The 16,511-nt window shown below is 36.6% G+C and overlaps 1 protein-coding gene across 5 annotated transcripts in view; it reads right to left on the bottom strand.

Annotated features, from left to right (window-relative positions):
• The window catches only part of Vps13b (vacuolar protein sorting 13 homolog B), a 529,582-nt gene that overhangs the window by 261,773 nt on the left and 251,298 nt on the right, over positions 1-16,511 (bottom strand). Inside the window, exon 31 of one of the 5 annotated variants that reach the window (XR_003845462.1) lies at positions 484-622. The exons of the other annotated variants lie outside the window; for them this stretch is intronic. The gene's annotated coding sequence lies outside the window, so the exon portion shown is untranslated. The remainder of the gene's footprint in view (positions 1-483; positions 623-16,511) is intronic. 5 annotated transcript variants of the gene reach the window in all.

Genomic DNA, 16,511 nt, shown 5'->3' with positions numbered 1-16,511 from the left:
CACACACACACACACACACACACACACACACACACAGAGAGAGAGAGAGAGAGAGAGAGAGAGAGAGGAATACAATAAGCTACAATAAGCAGGAGGAAAGAAAATAGAAAATTTGAAACATCAAATTACTATATTTGATGATATTTTTATGGAACATGGTATCAAACAGACATTTGGCAAACATGTTTCCCCAAGTACAAAGCAACACTTATAAAAACTGGTTCTCCTGGCATTAAGCTTACCTCAACACATTTTGATCAATTAACATTATACAGACTGTAGTCTGTGAGCACAATAAAATTACCCTCAATGCTTTACTGAGGAGAACCTGCAAAACTCCTTATTTTTAGAAATTGAAAAGATATTTCTATGTTAGTTATTCCTTAGCCAAAAATTTAATAAAGAAACAATGCCAATCTTATGCACTACAGGCACTATGTAGAGTGGAGACGGCACTTCAGGAAAACATACTGTTTAACTTACTAGTGTTTGGGAGGAAGCCAGGGCCAGAACTCAACACTGCACATAATAAAGCAGGAGAAACTCTGGAGAGTAGGGTACAAGAGCAGGAATTAGCAAAATGGTAGGAGATGATCAACAAGGCCCAACAATAGATGAACGTCTAGCAAAAGGGGGAAAAAAAGGATAAAAAAAGTAAGATATTTGCCATAAGAAGGGCAACATAACTATGATGCTGAGCAGAGTAACAGACAACGGTGTAAGCTAAGCAAGTTTGCAGAGTCAGGAGCCTCCAACTTCTGTACCAAAACAAAACAAAACAAAACAAAACTCTATGCTGTCTATTTCACTCCCGAGGAAGTATTTCTCTTTTATTTATTTATTTTTAATTCAACAGCCAATTTTTATTAAAAATTGTTTATAAAACACTAAGGCTGAGGAAAATATGTATTCAAGAGTACAGATGATTCAATATCTTTTTTTCCATTTTTATTAGATATCTTCTTCATTTACATTTCAAATGCTATCCTGAAAGCCCCTTATACCCTCCCCCGCCCTGCTCCCCTACCCACCCACTCCCACTTCATGGCCCTGGCTGCATATGTAGGAGAAAGAATTTCTTATTTTGTTCAGCTTAGCTTTAGATAAAGGATATCCTCTCATCTCCCTAAACGTAACATTAATTTTCCTCATATGAGTTCTGTGTTGTGAAAACAACCCATTTTAATATCCTGACAACACAAATCACTAATATAATGCGTAAGTGGGAAGCAGCCAAATCCTTCATCATTCCTAGTGATAGACTATCAAATCCATACTATCGCCTACAAATCCCTCATAGTAGTGGGGGATTTAGAAGCAATAAGAAAAGACTGAGCACAGAATGCAACTAGAAACACACACAAAACAAGGACCACCTACTACAGACATGGGTAATCCAGGGAAGAGAAAGAAAATACTTAGGTAAGTTCCAAACAGTCCTGTGTGCTCATACAAATAAATGTCTCACTCAAGTGAAAAAAGGCCCGAAAATGGGACAACAGCAGCTCAGAAACCATAAGAAGGCTCGGAACAGCTGCCGTGGAGAAGGGCAGAGAAGAAGGCCAGAGTCCTCCACCCTTCAGCAGGTAAAGTTGAAAGGACTCAAACAAGGCACGGCTGTAGAGAACGGAGCTGTATGGCCTAAAAAGAGGTCTTACTATGAAAACAATGGCCATGTTACCCTTACAGAATAGAATACAGAAGTGACAGGGTGACACAGCTCTCCAGAGGAGCCCAAGTTTCTGTTAATTATGAGTATAAGAACATGAACATACAGAAGTACGTGTGTGCAGAGGTTGATACACCATAACATTTAGTGTGAGGGCAACTAAATCATCCTCTTTGTCCTCAGCCTCAGTTCAATTGGGGATGTGCAGGATTAGAACCCAGCCACAGAGAGGAGGCATTAGGACTGGACAATCAAAACCAAACAATAAACAACTAACACAGCAACTGAGAAAAACACTGGTCCTTAATGAAGTCGAACCACATTTTTAGTAGCCTAGAACCCTTGTAATAGCTTGTTGATTAGCATATAATAAATTTCTACTTTCAAGGCTAAGAAAAAGCTTAGCATGGAAAATTTAAGTCAACTACAAATATATGCGGATCTTTGCCAAACAGGTTCTTCTATAACTCCCGAACAACTAAGATATCAAAATCAGGACACATAAATGTATTTCCAATTTGCTTTCTCAAGTAAAATTTGCATATTTATATTAGAAACTACAAAAGTTTGACACCTGGTCATTAGTGTTGGTATTTTAAGGAAGTAGTTAATATAACAACTGAGTTTGGTTTGATTTTTCTGTAATAAATTTGACAGAGATGCTTTTTCAGACTTATAAAATACAAGTCAACTGTTCCCTCATGTCACACTACATCAACAATTTATTTTCAATTCTTTACAAAGAATATATACTACTAGTAAATCATCAAGGACTAGAATGATTAATATTAACAAAATCTGCTCTAAAGCTATAATGTAAGTATGTTACAGTAAAAAGCCTTATAGTATTGCTTCCTTTCCCTACACGTTTGCTATCGAGAAAGAAATCAAATCTTCCTGTCTCAACTTCATATGCTTCGAAAATGATCTATGAACTCTGCTCCAACCCTACTGCTGCCTTTGAAACCAAGCAATCAGACCAGGAAAGATGAAGACGCCCAGTTCTCACTACTTCCTTATTCTCCACACAAAAAGCTGCTTTATCAGCTACCACGTAGGAGTTACATAATTGTAATGGCTTCGGCCTTCCAAACTCTCCTCCCACACCATTTAAACTCCTCAGCAGGTGGTGTGGGAGGATAAGCTCAAGTCTGCAATAGTTGGTCAATAATGTAATCATAAGGAACCAAAGATGACTGTAAGTGTATAACAGGAAACATGGCTTTAATGTTTTCCTTTTTAAATTGATTTAGTCTGGGACGGGCCTTTTGTATGTTTACACAAGGAACAGCTCATGTTGAACCATTTAGTGCTCATTGCTGAATAGGCATATCGTGGGTATTCAATGTAAAGTAGCAAAATTTATACACTTATAGCTCAACTGAGATCTATAAAATGCCTAACAATCCAGAAAACAGGAACGTAAAACCAAGTACAACTTTCATATCTTGAATAAATTAAACGTCTACACATTTATCATAAAGTCTCTACAAAAGACAGTAATCTGGAAAGTAAATATGGCAGGAGATAAAATGGCTGACGGTCAGATTGTCTTCAGCTACAGAAGAACAGCTGAGAAGACTGGAGAAAATGTTAGACTCCCAATTGAATCCAGGAGGATTCAGCTAGATATCAGCAATATCACACTTCTCCTTCCTTTTCTCTGATGTAAGCGTTTAAAATTATGTTAGAGTCTGTAAATATGGAGTCTTTAATTTATTTTTGCAAGTTAACTGGCTAACTAGATTCTATATTGAGAAAAAAAAATCTAATGGAGGCATTTGTAAAGACAAATTACAACCTAATTAACTTGACTGCAAGTATTCCAGGCATTCCAAATTGCAATACATTTTAATAAAGACAATTCCTTTCTTATCTTTTTAAAAACAATTGGATATTTTCCTTATTTAAATTTCAAATGTTATCCCCTTTCCGGGTTTCCTTCCTTCCTTGAAACACCCTATCACATCATCCCTCCCCTGCAATTCCCCTACCCTGGGGCATCTATCAAGTCTGCAGAGGACAAGGACCTCTCCTCTCATTGATGCATGACAAGGCCATCCTCTGCTACATATGCAGCATGAACCATGTGTACTCCTTTGTTGATGGCTTAGTTCCTGGGAGCTCTGGGGGGACTGGTTGGTTGATATTGTTGTTCTTCCTATGGGGTTGCAAACCCCTTCAACTCCTTCAGTCCTTTCTCTAACTCTTCTATTGGAGACCCTGCACTCAGTCTAAATCCACCTCTGTATTTGTAAGGCTCGGGCAGGGCCTCTCAGGAGACAGCCATATCCAGGCTCCTTTCAGCATGCACTTCTTGGCATCCACACAATAGTGTCTGGGTTTGGTAACTGTGTATGAGATGAATCCCCAGGTGGGACAGTCTCTGGGCAACCTTTACTTCAGTCTCTGCTCAACACTTTATCTCCATATTTGCTCCTGTGATTATTTTGTTCTCCTTCTAAGAAGGACCAAAGCACCCACACTTTGCTCTTCCTTCTTATTGAGCTTCATGTGGTCTGTGAATTGTATCATGGTTATTTGGAAATTTTGGGCTGATATCTACTTATCAGTGAGTGCATACCATGTGTGTTCTTTTGTGACTGGGTTACCTCACTCAGGATGATATTTTCTAGTTTTATCCATTTGTCTAAGAATTTCATGAATTCATTGTTTTTAATAGCTGAGTAGTATTCCATTGTGTAAATGTACCACATTTTCTGTATTCATTCCTCTGTTGAAAGATAGAGAATTCTTTGTTTATCTCTTCCTCATTTTTAATAGGGTTATTTGGTTCTCTGGAGTCTAACTTCCACATCAGGTTAGGGTTAGGGTTAGGGTTAAGGAGACGCTGAAAAAGCATTTGACAAAATTCAACATCTCTTCATGTTAAAAGTCTTAGAAAGATCAGGAATTCAAGGCCCATACCTAAACATATTAAAAGCAATATACAGCAAACCAGTAGTTAACATCAAACTGAATGGGAGAATCTTGAAGCAGTCCCACTAAAATCAGGGGCTAGGCAAGGCTGCCCAGTCTCTGCCTACCTGTTCAACATAGCACTTGAAGTCCTCGCTAGGGCAATTAGACAACAAAAGGAGGGCAAAGGGATACAAATTGGAAAGGAAGGAGTCAAAATAGCACCATTTGCAGATGATATGATCATATACTTAAGTGACCCCAAAAATTCCACAAGAAAACTCCTCAGCTGATGAACAACTTCAACAATGTGGCTGGATATAAAATTAACTCAAACAAATCAGTGCTTTCCCTCCACACAAAGGATAAGCAGGCTGAGAAAGAAATTCGGAAAATGACACCCTCCACACTAGTTACAAATAATATAAAATATCTTGGTGTGACTCTAACCAAGCACGTGAAAGATGTGTATGACAAGAACTTCAAGTCTCCGAAGAAAGAAATTGAAGATCTCAGAAGATGGAAAGATACTCCATGCTCCTGGATTGTCAGGATTAATATAGTAAAAACGACCATCTTGCTGAAAGCAATCTACAGATTCAATGCAATCCCCATCAAAATTCAACTCAATTCTTCGTAGATAACTCTATGAAAGAGCAATTTGCAAATTCTTTTGGAATAACAAAAAACCCAGTATAGCAAAAACTATTGTCAAATATAAAAAACCTTCTGGGGAAATCACCATCCCTGACCTCAAGCTGTATTAGAGCAATAGTGATAAAAACAGTATGGCATTGGTACAGAGAAAAGTAGGAAGATCAACGGAATAGAATTGAAGATCCAAAAATGAACCCACACACATATGGTCACTTGATCTTTGACAAAGGAGCTAAAACCATCCAGTCAAAAAAAAGACAGCATTTTTAACAAATGGTGTTGGTTCACTTGGTGGTCAGCATGTAGAAAAATGCAAACTGACCCATTCTTATCTCCTTGTACAAAGCTCTAGTCCAAGTAGATCAAGGACCTCCACATAAAACCAGAGACACTGAAACTTATAAAGGAGAAAGTGGGGAAAAGTCTCGAAGATATGGGCACTTGGGAAACATTCCTGAACAGAACACCAACGACTTGTGCTATAAGATCAAGAATTGACAAATGGGACCTCATAAAATTGCAAAACTTCTGTAAGGCAAAGGACACTGTCAATAGGACATAAAAGCAACCAACAGATTGGGAAAAGATCTTTACCAATCCTAAATCTGATAAGGGGTTAATATCCAATATATACAAAGAACTCAAGAAGTTAGGCTCCAGAGAACCAAATAACCCTATTAAAATGAGATATAGGGCTAAACAAAGAATTCTCAACTGAAGAACATCGAACGGCTGAGAAGCACCTCCTTTCCTATCTTGCCATATTCATTTCATTTTATTAATATGCTTCTCTGTATCATTTACATGTTGTTCTCTTTCATTACATACTTTCATTCCATATTGATTCTACTATCAAACTATAAAGTGTTTGTAATGAAAAATACTTTTACATAAAATTGATGGTGAAGATAGTAACAAGAGCACCTGCTGCTGCCTTCACGCACATCTAGGGCGATTACCATCCACAGGATCACAACAGCCTCTACTCTACCATGCTGACACTGTAGGGATAAGGCATGAAACAAAACCACACCTTGACTATAAATTCAATCTCTTGTTGCCTGTGCTCTATATATAACACGATTAGAAACAACATATAAAATGTTTAACCTTTTACTGTTATGCAGTTGGTTGAAAACTGTTAAGGCTTCAAGTTAAACTAGATAAAGACAGTACTGCCAAGGCTACAGACCAGAACTTATTTAAACCAAAAACATTGAAAAAAAAAAGATTTAACATTCAATAACAGAACTCCTTTAAAAATAAAATTGTGTTAATTTATAATCTCTAAGGACTTTCAAAATCATAAATACCACAAAATTAGTCATGAAGAGTAAGAAGCAGAAGATTGTCAAATTTGTAAACATTAAGCTATTTATTAAAAACATCAATGAAACAGTAAAAAAGAATGCAGAGATGAGGAAAAACAATTTTCCCTTTAGAATATAATCTCATTTTGAGTCTCAAGAGAATCCCAAAGAGTTTTAGGATTATTTCCACAGACTCGGCACTGAGAAGTACATTTGAATGATCAGGGTATAACAGATACAGGTGTAGTACACTGGTTGAGTTGAGGTTGTGAAGTGTCACAACCTTTTGGTCAGTGTGGATAGGTGAATGAAGAGCATTTTAAAAATCAGGTTCACATTAATGTTAAAGGATCAGAATGAGAAGCACATACTAGGTGTTTTAGATTGTTGGTGGTAAGTTGTACAGGCTTAAGTTGCAGCTTGAATATTCTTTTATAGTATTATGATAACACAACAACAAAATTCAGATAGTATATGGGTTCCAAAAATTAATGCACAGGAAATAAGTGTAACACATGTAGCAATTCTTGCTGAATACGAATTTGGAATACCATCATTATTGTTTTAATAGTTGAATATTTTGAATTAATTGCTTAATCTGACTAGAGAATATTGATAGAACTGGGAAAAGAACACTAAGCTTAAGTGAAAAATCACTGACAAACTAAAAATTAGGGTATTTTGTATATAACAATGAAAATATTAGTAAATACAAAATAAAGTCATAAAACTACCTTAATCTGATCTATCCAGAAGATATGGAACAATTATAAATTATCAATATCACTCTTAAAGCTCTCAGGCCATTTTCCATTCACACAGACTTGTTAAAAGACAAGAGTATAATACATACACCATTAAGACCCTATTATTGAATAGCTAAATACCTACACCACATTTTATGTTAATAAGTGGGAAACATATCATCCTTAATGTTGGCTGCAGAGAATTTACCCACATGAACATTACAACATTAAGTCAGTGGCTACAATTAAACATTAATAGTGTTTAAGTCAGTGAAACTATATATAATTTATGATCTTTCTTATTCATGCCCCCAAATAAACCACCCTAAATCCAAGGCAGTTTATCACTTAAAGTTCTTTAATGTGTTATCTCAAAATAAAGAAGTATCTAATTGTCACAATGTTTTATCACAGGCACGGATACAGTGTGGATAAGCTTGACTTGTCAGTGGTGGTATAGTTTTGAGAGGCTGTAGAACTTTAGGGTGGTGGGGTCCAGCTAGAGGAAGTGGGTCACTGGTGTGGGTTTATAGCCAGGTTCTACTTCCTGATCTCTGGTCAGGTTTGCAGAGGTGTGAACTAATAGCCACAGACTCCTGCCACCACACCAGGAGCTCTTGCTGACACCCATGTTTTGCTTCCTGGCCTGCCAAGATTTGGGCATGCAGTTTCATGATTCCTCTATTAGAACTTTGAGCTGCTCCTACTGCTAAAGTTTATCAGCGATGATGAGCTTACACGGCCTCAAATCATAAAGCCCAAACACTGTTTTTTACCCTAACCTGCCTTTGATCAGGTATTTTCTAATAGTAATAAAAGCAGCAATTATATACATTGTGAAGCAATATTCCATTTTGAACTTTATATACACGCATAAAAAAGACTCTGAGGAAAAATGTCCATTTAAATAACAGGTTTAGAAGGTAAACCAAGGAGGCCTGAAGAGCATGTGAGAGTCTCTAGTAGAGTAAGAACTGGCAGTCTCAGCACAGAATCATATCTTTTAGCCACTAAGATCACAGTCACTAAGAAAATTACTCAATTATAAAACATAAATATTTTAATGAAGATGAGAGTTGGTTAAGTAACATAAATCTATCCTTAATTACAACAATGCGGCTAGATATGTTATGAACCTATACATTAAAGATGTCTGAACTTCAATAACCTGGACCACACCAGGGTCACAATTGGTAGCAGAACACTGATCATCATATAAAAGCCAGCAAACACATGAAAAGAATTACAGTACATCACACATCAAACACTACGGCCTAGTGCTTCCTTCCTCTAATCCTACTGGCAGGAAATGGTATACATAGCTTTTGAGGTGACTAGACACATTTAAAAGAAGTCCCTTGTTAAGAAAGGCACCTGGATGCTGCAGTTCTTAGCAGGAGGCAGAGCACCTTCTGCTCTGCTGAGGACCACTGTGCTACGCCTCCAGTGTCCACACAGCCCTGCAGCCACACTGAGAAGGTACTGAAACTCTATGATGCCATTTATTCTGCAAAGACTTAAAAAACTAGAAGGAATCGTCAAAGTTATGTTTCCATGTTGTATATAGCAGGCAAATTCATCCAAAATTGAAAAGATTTAACAATGTTACTTTGGATTAATAGAATCAGTTTTTTACCTGAGCCTGAATTATATACTTTTAGTGCAAGAATAAATTTCAGAAAAGATCTTTCTCACATGACAATTCTTGAGCCCGGACAGTATACAAATGATTTTGGTGTACTGTTAGGTTTTTTGTTTGTTTGTTTGTTTTTTAAAAATACTACATTTCTGAGGATGTATTTTCAAATAAAATAATTGAAATAAGACAAAATAAAAATCCTGATAAAAGCAAAATTTCATAGACTATCTAATGTTTTACAAACTAGGAAAGTATACACACACACACACACACACACACACACACATATTCAATTCAATTTTTCTTATTTCAAAATTTAAGTATGTTTATAATGTAACTTGACAATGTTTAGCAGAATGAAAGCAAATTAAAGAATTATCTCTTTCATTAATGTCTCTTCTGCCACTAAGCTGGACAAGGGATGCTACCATTCTATAACCCTGTGCATTTGTTTATTTTTTCCTAGATTTGGGGAAATTCCAAGTTCCGTGGTACTATACCTCAGTTTTATCAGGTGTTCATTAAAATCACCTGAAAATACTGAGGCTATGTATCACTGAGCGTAAGCTTCATGGATTCCTTGACTGCAGCTGTACTCAACACAAAGATGTGCTGTCCACAGTGTATTTGATAAGATGACGTAGGAGAGGAACTTCTTTCACCTTTGTGTCAGTTTATCAAACCCATACCTGGATGACAGGCAATTCAATGAAAGGAAAACCAGTCTCAGAATTCAAAGCATTATTTCCTGTAGAAGAGCTCTGTGCTCTGTGATCTCTAAATGCCAAATGCGTAAGTATATGACAGGTTCACTAAATGACTGAAGCCTTAAGTAATATGGATAGAAACGGTTGCATTGCTAAAGTTATAACCACAGTTATTAAGGTTTACTGGTATGCTAGGGGATTTGGGTGAAAATAGCACTAAGGATAAATAACTTGATAATAAAATAAGGATAAATAGCTTGATAAATTACTTGATAATAAAATATGAGGAATTTATGTTAAAATTATGCTTTGACTTTGCTCAAAATTATTGACTTATATTTTTGGTTTATTGTATTGTTTTGGTTCAGAATCCTTGACAAGAAAATTTATAGGTGGCAAACACAGGTTAATGAAAGAACATTCACAAATTAAAAACTGAAATTAGCATTTAGTTTTCTTGAAAGTTACCAATGGTCATAAAGGGCAGAATAGTGTTAATCTTTGACATATAGGCTACTATGGGCAGAAGTGAATGCTACAAGGGTCTGGGGAGTGTGTGTGGCTGTGTTCAAGCAATTAGTATTTCTCCTGTGGGAACTATCACTTCAAGAATGAAACAAAGACAAATAAGAAGAAAACATTCTATGGCCATTTTTACCTACCTTGATAATCAGGGCTGTGTTCCTTAGTACTTTTGCCAACATGAACTACTTTTCTGGTATCTTACCCTTATCAAAGTTCAGGGTTAGAAATTACAGAACATTATATGACCCAGCACAGGGGAAGGCCAGGACCAAGAAGTGGGAGTGGGTGGGTAGGGGAGCAGGGGCAGGGGGAGGGTATGGGGAACTTTTGGGATAGCATTTGAAATGTAAATAAAGAAAATATCAAATAAAAAATATTTGAAAAAAAAGAAAGAAATTACAGAACAAAAACATCAGATTAAGGAATGGTTTCAATGAAGAGGATAGACAGCTTCTAAACAAAGGATAAGCCTTTCTAAGTGCATAAAAAACTATATATTTAACCTAGGACGCTAATGTCAGTGCACACTGTAATAAAGAAAGAGCAGCACGCATGGGAAGGAAGTTTGTCCTTCACACTGACCCTGCAGAGGACAACTGTTCATTGCTGGGGCAGGGGAAGTACAATGATGCTTTCTAAGTCTGCATGCCACCTCACTGCTGCTCATCAGATGTTCACACGTGATATATACAGGTAATTTACTGTGCATATGTAGTGAATATGTGTATGATCCTTGCTTCTTAATTTTCCTTCTAATTAGCTTCTCTGTGGTTAAGATGTTAGGCTCTGGCTGTAAGTGGACACTAGTCAATACAGGCTAAAGCATCTCACATTTACAAATTCACTAAAAAGATATTTTAAAAACAGGGAATGTATGATGTATCATGTACGCATGCTTTCATCAATGAACACATAGAAAACAAACATACAGGATACTAATTAATTGTAACATTCAATTATTTTATATCAGGCATTTAAGAAAACATAACACTATTTTACCATTTTTCTGTCTTGCATGTCAGTAGCCATGGTACACAAGCATTATATGCCAAATATTATGGAGATTTAAAGGTTTAAAATTATTTTAAGGTCTATTTAACCTGTTTTACTTCCAGTCTTCGTTTGTGTGCTGTGACCGGTGTGTGAGTGGATAAGAGTGGGGATCAGAAGATGACTTTGGCCAGCTGGTTATCTCCTTCACTGTGTGGGCCCCAGGGATTGAACTCGGATCGTCAGGACTGATGATAAGCTACTTACTTGCTGAGCAACCTTGCTGATGCTTCAGGTGTATTTTGAAAGGTATATTATGCTTCCTCTCTGTTATGTTCAAGCCCACAAATGTTATATTTATACGTTAACTTGGCATGACTTGATCTATCCCAGATCCGGTGCACTTTATATAACCCAAGGGTGTTTTCAAAGAAATGCAAGGTAGATTACTTTTTTCCCAATTAAGAAACTCATGTTAGGATCTGAAGCATATCCTAATATTCTGTAGCTCCTTTGCAATGTAAGTTAAAAGAGCAAAGCACTCAATAAAAGGGTAAAACATATTTTAAAAATGATCTACAATTTATGATTGTAGAACTTAAGAGTCATTTTGATATGGTTATTGAGGAAGCTTTTGGCAGCAAACAGACATAAATTCATGGAAATTTATAACCTGCTACAGGAAGCCACAAAAGAGTAGTTATTTAGTTAGAACCAAATCTCAAGCCCTCAACTAGATCAGCTGATCATGACAAGGACTAAAACTGCACTCATAGCATTCTCAAACAGAGCTTTCGGGCAAGTCACTCTAAATACCCACTATTCCAAGTCAATCTGACTTGTAAAAAGGGAGTCGCCTGAAATCCACAGTACAGTGTACTTTGTAGTACTAGGGATATAACAGCACTAGATAATGAAACACACCCTGACAAGAACCAACACAATCATCATTCTGAGAACAACTGTATATTCAGAGATTTAGAATGACTCTAGAGGCTGAGAGAAGGAAAGAGAGCATATTTGGAGAGGATTTATATAATTGACTCTAAATATTTTATCTGGAACTACAGCTCTTTATTAAAGCAGGTAAGTTTTAGCAAACTACAAAAAGTAATAATGTCATAATGTGAGCTATATTACAGCCTCAGAATATAACATAATAAACATTACTGGGACAATTAACTTGTGACTCATATAGCTTTCCTGGTTCAAATGGCAAAACAGAACACTACAATAATTCCAACTACCAAGTGATATACTCTTTCCTATGGACAGACCTACTAGATCTCCTACTGAAGGAGACAACTCATGTTTGCTTTTACATTTTATCATGTAAATAATGTTTTCAAGTCTGAGAAGTCTAATAATATTTAAAGAACATTAAGGGAGTGTGTAAAAATGTTGAGTATCTAGCTGGTTCAAAATAAAACTCAGTATTAAAATAATCTTTGGATCTATATGTATAAAATATTAGTTTTAAAACAGAATGTTTTCTGAATATGATATGAGGAGATGACCACAATACATTAATAAGTAAACACAAATACATCTTGGCAAACACCATGTACAGGACTCACTATTAAGGCAAACAGACTGACACATACAGAAAAAAAAAAAAAAAAGGGCTAAAACGGAAGTGACCTAAATACGAACAGTGAATGCAGCATAAAGAAGTGCTTGGTTTGGAATAAATACTGGAAGGAAGAAAGACTCCATTTTTAGTGCACATAGTTTGTTATTACTGAAATGACCTTAGGGCCTACAGACAAGAGCTCAAATCCTCAGCAAGCAGGTAAAAAGCCAGGTGTCACAGCACCATCTCTAATCTCAGGATATGGAGACAGGCAGGTGCCTAGAGATTGCTATCCAGCTAGTTTAGGTCAATTAGTGAGTTGCAAGTTCAGTGAGAAGCCATGTTTCAAAATATAAAAAATTGAGATCAATTGGGGAAAGCACTGGTGTCATTTGGTGGTCTTTCTCTTGTTGACTTAATTTTGAGTAATTTGTCTCCTGCTAAGGTCACATTTCCCTGCTTCTTTGACATTTTATCATTGTTGTTATATATAAAACATACATAAAGAGACACTAGAGTCAACACGGCCTCCACCCCGACACACCTGAAAAGCACACCTTTTCTTGTTAGTTATATCTTGTTAGTGTGGCTCTCCTTAAACCAATGGGAAATGACCCAGAGTGGAGCAGATTTGATCACCTTTGGTAACTTTTCTTTAAGAGAGGCTTTCCTTGTGCACTCATAGGCTTCTCCCTCTAGGGCAGCACTGTTCAGTGGGAATGAAGCCAAACACAAAGATAAGCCACTTTATCAAATAGTTTATAAGGAGCCATATCGAAAAGGGTGGAAGATAGTTGTAATAATGTATTTGTCAACATGCCTGTATTGCTACTGCCTAATCAACACATAACTGAAGTATTTTAGTGCATTTTGAAAGTCTGATATATAGTTTATACTTAACAGAACATCTAGAAAGCTCCCTTCTTGCAGAACCCATGCCCACTCCAGGGCAAGTACCGCTGACCTTCTCTTACATGTTGCTCTATTCTCAATGCCCATGTTGAAATCTGTAGTACAAGTTTTCTCAATAAAACCCAATAGTATTTCATGTAAAAAAAAAATCCCATCTTGACTTGCCATATTTGAACGGCAGACTAGCCACATTTGCTTGTGGCTACTATATGGATTGGTACACCTTAGAGTGGCTTTGCCTTTTAATAAATGTGCAAATCAACTTTTCTTCTCTTCTCTTCTCTTCTCTTCTCTTCTCTTCTCTTCTCTTCTCTTCTCTTCTCTTCTCTTCTCTTCTCTTCTCTCCCTCCCTCCCTCCCTTTCTTTTTTCTTTGTTTGTTTTTTTTTGTTTTGTTTTGTTTTTTTTTGTTTTGTTTTCCATTTCCGAGACAGGGTTTTTCTGTGTAGCCCTGGCTGTCCTGGAATTTACTCTGTAGACCAGGCTGTCCTGAAACTCAGAAATCTGCCTGCCTCTGCCTCCTAATTGCTCAGCTTGCAAATCAATTTCTTAAGGCTCACTCTTCCCATTAGCAAAGGAGCTACAGAGTGATGCATGTGTGTTTGGGGCTCTCCCAGATGCCAATTTATCACTATAGCCCATGTGATTTGATCAATGTCCTTCAGTTAACCTTTTGTGGATAACTATTTTCCTGCTACAAACTTAAGTACAAATTCAGCCATGTTATAATGTTTATCATTACTCCATTTCTTCCTGTGGAAAAACAATGCTCAATCAGATGGAATGCCACATTTTGGTTTTTAGTTCATCATTGTGATGAGTCTTTAGGTTGTTTTCACTCTTAAAAAAGATTAAAACTATAATAAATAATTTGACTATAAACGTTTGTATGGACATACATGCACATAGGAGTAGAATTGTTGGAACATATGGTAACTATGTTTAATCTTAATAAACAGGACTTTTACATACTCAGTTCACAGTCCAACCATAAATATATAATCTTGTGATATTATAAATACATGTAAGTATGTATATGTATTTATGTAGCTATGTATGCACGTATATTTACATATATGTATTAATGTATATTTATGCTCAATTTCTTCCTATATCTCTAAAATAGTATGAGTGTATGTAAAAGCTAGTGAGGTGAATAGGGCTATGTCCTCTGAAAGACCAAGGCAAAACTGTGATAGGTACTTTTACTCAGTCTCTAGAGTAGGAAGGGCTGAAGGCTGCCAACGGGCAAGACTGTAAATAATCTTATGTATGTAATAGCTATCCCCAAAGGATGTGGTTAAGTTCCTGATTTTATTTGTTCTAAATGTAAACATCAGGAACTGCGAGTTCTCACACTTTTTAAAGACTGATTTTGCTACCTATTTCAAGAACATTTTCATTACCCCATTATGAATACTTTCACTGTTAATAAAACTACCATTTTTCCCCTCATTCCACACCATGAGAAGTAGTAATCCACTTTTGTTGTGGATCTTTATGTGCTGATACTTTCATATATTCAGGAATCATATAATACGAAATGAATCTTTACAGCCTCTGTCCACTGATATTTATGGTTAATATATTCATAAAAAGTAAACACAGTCCTAAAACCCAGGGTCTTCTGTTTTGTGTCTGTTTTTTATTCGAAACAAGCCACTCATACTTCATTCCTATGGCTTCTACTTCTGCTGTTTGTTCTCTGATGTTGGTGACACAGAATCTAAGTGAGATTCTCAAATGCTTTTGATGAGCTCTTGGGTTTACCTTGTTAGTTTAATTACATGAAAATGACTTAGAATGTGAATGTTCCAGGAAAACTGTTCTGCCTAGCATGGCTGTGGACTCTAGAATTCTATGACACTCTGGCACATAGTGCAGGTCTTGTCTATGTCGGACATCAAAGTTACTGTACATGCTTTGAATGCAATTTCTCCTGAGCCAGGAGAGCAGAAGTAGGCAGAAGAAAAGTATTGCGAAGGATACTGACACTAGAGAGAAGGCTCTGAGCATCCACTAAGAAATTACTAACAAGCCCTGAGGGATAGAAAGCAAACCTGAGGGACAACCTCCCACCACAGCAAGGGGGCTCAAGTCCCTGCGGGTTTTCAAACTGGAAAGGGAAGGGCAAAGGGTAGGGGAGGACATCTCAGGGTTTATGTCACTAATGGTACAGACTTTGTAATACACCTTTTTCCCCATCAAAAGTAAAAAAAAAAAAAAAAAAAGGCCTTAAACAAAGATGATGTATTCCTAAGTACAGAAAATAAATGTGTGGAAAGACTTTTTTTTTAAAAAAAAGTTTTTTTTTGGAAAAACGTGAAGTCTTTTCTAACCCTCTCCCCCTCCCTGATACACATGAGAGACAGAAGCCTGGGCTTCAGTCTTACTGGAAAAGCACGCTACCGTTGCACTATATTCCGACAGCCCTCAAAGCTCTAAGTGCATTCACTGTTGGATAAGCAACAATTATTTTTTAATGGCTCCCACATTTAATTTTTAAAATCCCAAAGATGGGTTAGATAATTAACAAAATCTCACCAAGCTTTGATATCCTTAGGTTTTTATATAAACTTAACGAAATAAAAGGTGAGAGAAATACTATAAACTATATAAATAGTAATAAAAGGACTGGACCAATATGTAAGTCAGAGCAAATTGGAAAACTTTATAAATAAAATTACCATACCCACTCAATTGAAACTAGATTGTAGGTATGATGGTTACTCCTCTGATCTTAGTGCTGGGAGGCAGTGCTGGGAGACAATTGAAACTAGATCATGGGTACGGCAGTCACTCCTCTGAGCTTAGTGCTGGGAGGCAGTGCTGGGAGACAACTGAAACTAGATCATGGGTACGGCAG

The sequence above is a fragment of the Mus pahari genome, chromosome 17, assembly GCF_900095145.1.
Source record: "Mus pahari chromosome 17, PAHARI_EIJ_v1.1, whole genome shotgun sequence".
Lineage (NCBI taxonomy): Eukaryota > Metazoa > Chordata > Mammalia > Rodentia > Muridae > Mus > Mus pahari.
The sequence above is the reverse complement of the archived record's forward strand: the minus strand, read 5'-3'. Positions and strand labels throughout refer to the sequence as shown.